This window comes from Vipera ursinii (genome assembly GCF_947247035.1).
Source record: "Vipera ursinii genome assembly, chromosome: 2".
Classification (NCBI taxonomy): Eukaryota; Metazoa; Chordata; class Lepidosauria; order Squamata; family Viperidae; genus Vipera; species Vipera ursinii.
The window spans coordinates 54,048,714-54,056,051 of NC_139513.1; the positions used below are offsets into that span (position 1 = coordinate 54,048,714).

General features: G+C 43.1%; 1 protein-coding gene across 1 annotated transcript in view; it reads right to left on the reverse strand.

Annotated features, from left to right (window-relative positions):
- The window catches only part of TPRA1 (transmembrane protein adipocyte associated 1), a 32,644-nt gene extending 25,656 nt beyond the window's left edge, over positions 1–6,988 (reverse strand). The window contains exon 1 of the mRNA XM_083357004.1: positions 6,611–6,988. The gene's annotated coding sequence lies outside the window, so the exon portion shown is untranslated. The remainder of the gene's footprint in view (positions 1–6,610) is intronic.
- Between the last annotated feature and the right edge of the window lie 350 nt (positions 6,989–7,338).

Below are 7,338 nucleotides of genomic sequence, written 5' to 3' on the forward strand. Positions count from 1 at the left end.
CTACTTAAGGTAGGACTAGAACTCAAGGTCTCTAGCTTGTTGCTTTAACCACTATACCAAACTGGCTCCTTGATAAAGAAACAAATAAAACTGTCCAGAAATATTTAAGGACAACATTTTAAATTTGGCACAGAAATTTGTAAGCCAGCAATGAAGCTGATACATAAGAAGTTAAATAGGTCTCAAATGCATTATTCCTCTTACGATTTGGGGAAATGTTTCATTTCTGTATTTTTCTCCATCTAATTACAGTTAAAAGATTCAGGTTTTCTTGGTAAGTGAAGAGCATGTTCCTCTGCAAACACCAGACTCCATTTCAGAGGAAACTTACTGATAAATTCTTGAAATAAACAGTCATGCTAATATACTGAAAGAGAAGACTTTTATCTTACCAAGTCATTCATATCACACTCACTCAAATGAACTTCCTCATTTTATCCAAGGTCAACCCCACGTGACTTAATTTTTTCAGTCTCGCAACAAGCATCTGTTCAGCAAGAACTGGTGGGACCACAAGAGAAACTAACAGAAAACTGAAAAAGCTAAATTGTTCTGGGATTTTAGATTTCAAACGGACAAGAATATTACTGCCACATAATACCCCAGATGTAACAATTATTGATTCAAAAAAAGACTGGATGTTGCAATATCTGGGGAGACTAGAAAAGAGCTGGAGAAAAAATCACAAAACACAGAAACCTGCAAATAGAAGTAGAATGACTGTGGCAGAAGAAAGCCAATACAGTACCAATACAATAGTAATAGGTGTCTTGGGCGCAATCCCAAACTTCTGGAGAACTACTTGAGTGCCATCACCATTGACAAAATCAACTTCACTCAATTGCCAAAGGCAGCTTTACTAAGAACAGCTTACACCTTGTGACAATACCTTTTAACACTGTCAAATATCTGCCTATTTCAGGTCATTGGCAAGGACTCGATGGGTGGATAAAAGTTCCAAATCCAGTCTAAATAGCTGCCTGTGTAATGAGCCATAACAAAAACAACAACCATAATCACTATCAGTCCATTGCAAAAGGTTGCTTTACTCGGAACAGTTTACATCCTGCGATGGTATACCACAAAACATCGTCATCTGCCTATCCCAGACCCTTGGGAAGGACTTGATAAGTGGTTTAAAAATGCCAAATCCAGTCTGAACATCTGGCTGATGGTGTGACAAGCCATAAGTAATAGAAGCTCATCTAATCTGAATTTTTGATCCTTGCTTCATTACACTGACTGCACAACCTTATGCATGTTTTCTAGAAACATGCCTTACAGCAGACATGTCAAACTCGCAACGTCACGTGACGTTGTGCCATGTATCGGGGCGGTTTTGCCATTGCCGGCAATGGGGTGAACATGGCTTCCGGATGATGCATCCGGCCCGTGGGCCGGCAGTTTGACACCACTGCCTTACAGTGACCCATAGAAAGATTAGCAGTACAACCATAAAGTTTTCTGAAAGGTTTAACTTGCTTCTTTACAGACAACTTTACTAAGGTATCCATGATTATCATTTAAGTACATTTCCTGCAATTTAAGCAACAGTAGGAATGCTGAAGTACTGTAGATGCATTTCAATCTGTATCAGTGTATATATTCAACCGGTCATCCATAAATTCAGTGTTTTTCAACCTTGCCCACTTTAAGATGTATAGGCAGTCCTCGACTTACAACCACAACTGAGCCCAAATTTATGTTGCTAGGTGAGACATTTGCCTCATTTTATAACCTTTCTTGCCACAGTTGTTAAGCAAATCACTGCAATTGTTAACACAGCTATTAGTAACACAGTAACACAGCTGTCAAATGAATCTGGCCTTCCCATTGACTTTGTTTGTCAGAAGGTTGCAAAAGGTGATCACATGACCCTGGCACACTGCAACCATCATAAATATGAACCAGTTGCCATGCATCTGAATTTTGATCATGTGACCATGGGGATGCTGCAACGGTTGTAAGTGTATAAAACAGTCATAAGACACTTTTTCAGTGCTGTTGCAACTACAGTTACTAAATGAACTGTTGTAACTTCAGGACTATCTGTACAGACATCAACTCCCAGGATGATGGCTGGGAAATTCTGGAAACTGAAGTCCACATATCTTAAGGTTGCCAAGATTGAGGGACACTGCTGGCTTTTTATTTTAATGTCCCAAATATGACAGGGCATTCGCTAGCTGTGGGAGATTCACACTGCAACCATAACACAATGCAAAATAAATTAATTGTGGCATCCGCAGTGTGCGTTTCTGATAGGTTTGCAATGCATTAGAAATCTCATTACTTTCTCTTCCATGAAGTAACAGCAGTTTGACAATAGAACCAATTACTCAGAATGGTGATCTTCTCTTCACTGGATATGTGCACTCAGAGGGTAGACAGCATCTGTCTGGAGTGCTTTAATTTGGATTTCTGCATTGAGCAGGAAATTAAATTCAGTGGCCTATCTGGTCGTTTAACTCCATGACCCCAATATCTCAGTTCATCCCCCTTAGAGTTTGTTTTCCTTCTGCATGTATATGTCAAGATCTTGAGTGACAGCCTTCTGAGAAGAGCTGTCTTAATAATAGTTTGATTTTAGTGCAATACCTGCATTGTCAACAACTTAATTATACTATAAGTTGTGCCAGCAAGTCTCCTAATATTTAAGGCAAGTGTCACAACGATCACACTTCCTGTCAAGCTAGAGGACTAGTATTTGATTTTTTACCAATCAATTTAGAACTAGTGTGCCATTATTTATTTATTTATTTATTTTAATTCCATTTATATCCCGCCTTTCTCCGAAGACTCAGGGCGGCTTACAAGCTTAGCAGTAGCCTTCATTCTATGTATATGCCTGCTTATTAGGGCTTTCACAACACACCCCAAACGAGAGAGACAGAATAGACAACGGACACTGCAAACAGAAGAAAAAGCTAGGTTACCATTCAACTTTAACCTAAATTCTTTAAGTTAATCTCAGGCCATCAAAGGTTTATTAATAATGAAAAAGTATTGCTTTCAGCTGGGGGATAAAAAATGACCAGGAAAATCTGCAGTGAGATAATGGTGGTTAGCTTGATGAAAAAAGGCAGACATTCAGCTGCCATGAAACAGACAAATTCCAATTGTGGATTACTAGGAAAAGATTTAAAAACTGAAACAAAATATATAAAGCCTTTATACAAATTTAAAAGTGGACAATACTGAGTTCCATACCTGAAGATCATGTAAGAAGTACAGAAATTCCACCGTATATCCTTTGAATCAACTATGCATTAAAGGTAAGACTGGACAATGTGTTTCCGTATGGTCAAGATATAGGTAGTCTTCAACTTACAACTGTTTAGTGACTGTTATTAAGTTACAACTGTACTGGAAAAAGTGACTTATGACCATTTTTCATGCTTACGACTGTTGCAGCATCCCTATGATCAAAAGTCAGACGCTTGGCAACTGACTCACATTTATGACAGTTGCAGTGTCGCCAGGGTCATGTGGTCACCTTTTCCGTCCTTCTGACAAGCAAAGTCAATGGGGAAGCCAGATTCACTTAACAACCCTGTTACTAAGTTAAAACCTGCAATGATTCACTTAACAACTGTGACAAGAAAAGTCGTAAAATGGGGCAAAATTCACATAACGAATCTCTCTTAGCAACAAAAATGTTGGGCTCCATTGTGGTTTTAAGGTGAAGACTACCTGTACAATTCACTGTTAAAAATTGAATCATAATCATGAAAAGTTATTGGAAAAGTTATATGATTTCAATAGTCTAGTACAGACATGTCAAACAACAAGGCCCGGGGGCCAGATCCGGCCCACGAAGTGGTTTTATGCGGCTCACGAAGCCATCCTGGAAGCAGTGAGGGAACAGCCCCCACTGCCTTGGCCCTGGCCCAGAGACCCTCCTCCTGCCAAAGACCCTCAGATCTGTCCCACTCCTGCCCAGGCCCCCATAGGCACCCTTGATGCAAATGATGTAGAGCTGGCCATGCCCACCCAGTAGGCCATACGCACTCTAGCCACGCCCACCCAGTAGGCCACGCCCACCCTGGCCATACCCACCCGGCCCCTTGAGGGCAACCGCAATGCTAATGCGGCCCTCAATGAAATTGAGCTTGACACCCCTGGTCTAGTAACTTCTTTTCATTCTAATGCAGGCACGTCAAACACGCAGCCTGCAGGCCCCATCTGGCCCATGCAGGCCACGCCCACCCTGACCCCACAAGGGCAAAACAAATTCCAATACTTAGCAAGAAGGCCCACGATGCAATTGGGTTTGACACCCCTGTTCTAATGACTTGATTTACTTTTATATATTTAGATATAATTTGGGGGATAATTTTGTTTGGTTGTTATTTCTTTTACCTTTGTTTTCCATGGATTTTTCCCACCCTAGTATAGTTTTTTTCACCATATAGTTTACTACATAATAGATTAGAACTTTTTCTTTCAAGAAAAACATTTCTATAATATAATAATATGCCCTTTTTATTAATAACTTGTTTTTTAATGGAAATGCTTATATAAAGGAAAACATGGAGACGCACACAACAGATCAATCACCAACCACAATGGGCGCTAGACCAGCTCCCTTATGGTTCTTTAGAAAGAAAAGACTGCTGGTTGCTTTGTATATGTCCCTCACAGGTGGTTAGGTGACCCTCCATGGGAACAAATTTATTTACTGTTTACATTCCTAATATCAGTTAAGATTTCCTATCAACAGTGTCAATTTCTATGTAGTATACAGGAAAAAAGAGGGGGAAGAGTGAAAGAGAAACAGCTTTATTTTTTAAGCAGCCAAATACTGTTCCTCAGTCAGCCTCAAAATTGTTTCACTTTTCCTGCATTGCCACAGCACAAAAACAACTAGAAATTCAGTATTAATTAGACCATAGTATATTAGCAAACTTACGTGACCAGTTTGGAAATCACAAGAGAAGGTAAGCTTTCTAACTAAGCAGATAATATTGCAGAAGGGATTTACATATAAAATTAACTCAGGATTCATTTTTTAATCATTTGAATATCACCCTAAAAGCCAAGGAACTATGGACAATTACAATGTTATCAGTCCACTGTATGCCCTGAAAGATGGAATCTATATGGCCAAAACCCAAAAGCTATTTTAGGTAGCTGGGTGATATTTAGATACAATTGAAGCACAATCCCTATAGTATAATAAGATCTTCCTTCGAGTCACTGCTACTGACAGCAGGTGTTTTTTTTTTAATCCCATTTATATCCCGCCCTTCTCCGAAGACTCAGGGCAGCTTACAATCTAAAGCACAAATCAATGTGCTTAGCAATAGCCTTCATTCTACGTATATGCCTGCTTATTGGTGTTACTTAAGGAGGCATTAGCCCACTGCTCCACCAAGGCTCATTGTAAGTCAGTTACCCAAGTGACTTACAATTTCAGAGGATAAGATTTTGTGTCTGGCATCCCAAGCTAATTATAAAAAGTTTAAATTGTGGCTTTCAACTACTTTTTAACTTATCACAATTTGTAACTCTACATAAGCAGAAACATGCCCTGCTCATGCAGACCACTAAAAGCCCTTTGCAACACTAGCTAATTAAAGCATATTCTCCCTAACATTCTAAAGCACTCATTCAATAATAGCAAGTCAATTGTAAACATAAATGGGAAGTTGCTAGAAGTTATCAAACGACAGAAGGGAATACACACAAAATGCCACAGTATGGGCTAGCTGAAAGAGGCGGCAATTTTTTAATCACCAACTGGAAAACTCCACATATTCCTAATTAAAATGCCCATACAGCTCAGAACAATTGTAGGAGTTAACTTAGCTCTGTCTAAACATCGCCAGATAGAAAAAGAGCATTGGGATCTTATAAAGGAGGCATTTTTCCCTGCCGAGATTTATTCCTGATAGCAAAAGGGCCTTTGGTTGAGCGTTGACACGGAGCATTTCTGCCATGCATGCGAGCTGTGGGGTCCATGGGGTCCGAAGAGAGTCAGGCACGACTTAGCGACTGAACAACAACGATTGAAGTTATTTCAGGAAGGAGAGTTTCAATTCAAGAGAGGGGCTGGTACGGACTTGTCGAAGATCTCAAGGGGGGAAAAAGTGATCCAAGCGGGACATTACTAAAAGCCCCAGAGTAGATCAAAAAGGAGAGGGGAACGTAGCATTCACACAGTTCTTCCGCACAGCGAATGGCCCCATTTCCTTCTCGCCCAAACCCAGAGGACAATTCCCAGACCAAGATCACCAGGATCAAGATAAGTCAAGAGGGTCGGGTGCCTGGAAGGGAAATAGGGTTTATTTACAAATTCTCTCTTCAAAGCCGGACGTGTGCTTGTTAAAAGACAGGGCTGGACGCGAGATCGTTCCTTCCCGGCCTCAAAGTTTCCCCAGAGAAATCTGGCCGATCACCTGTGCCCGCCCGGGCGATGGGGCATCTAGACCAGGGGGTCGGCAACCTCGGCTCTTTTATGACTCGTGGACTTCAACTCCCAGAATTCCTGAGCCAGCATAGCTGGCTCAGGAATTCTGGGAGTTGAAGTCCACGAGTCATAAAAGAGCCGAGGTTGCCGACCCCGATCTAGACTAAGGCCACCCTAAGGAGTCAGGGAGCTCCTTACCTGGCCCTTCTCCTCGTTTCCTCCGCCCGTGAGCCACACTCGCCCTCCGCAGCTCCCTTGTTATCTTCGCTCACAGTCCGACAGAGGAGGAGGAGGAGGAGGAGGAGGAGGAGGAGGAGGAAGAGGAGGCGGCCTGTCCCGCTTTCGCCCGCGCTGGCTCATGCCCGGGACTCTCGACCGACCATCCTGCAGCCAGCAAAGCTCCGTCCCAGGTCCAAAATGGGGCGGAGGCTACCCCGGAGGAGGAGCGTCGTTGACAAGCCGGCCGGAGCTAAAAGCAGCCAAGCCGCGGCCAGGCGACCCATCACTTCCTGCCGTCGCTCAGCAGAGAGGCGCCCGCAGTGGAAAGAAGGCGCGGCGGCGCCATCGCCTCTCCAGCAGGATGACGAGCGGCGGGCGGAGGAAAGAGCAGCCTCGCCCGCCGCCCTGCTGAGGAAGACCTGAGCGTCCATCCCAGGCTTTCCAGCCAATCACGAGGCAGCTAAATGAGGAGGCCGGCTCCAAAGCGAAACAAAAGGGCGACGGGAGCCAATGAGGGAAGCGGAGGGGGCGGAGTCGCGGAGTGAAAAACCCGGCAGGGCGTTAAAGGAGAAGTTGCGCTCGAACCGTTTCGAAGGCAAAAACTCTTTCGGAACTCAGCCGGGGAAAGCGAGCTACTCTCTTCGCGTCCGTTCCTTTGGCAAGCCGCCAATACCCCTCGTTTTAGTGGCGGGATCAAAGCAAGAGCG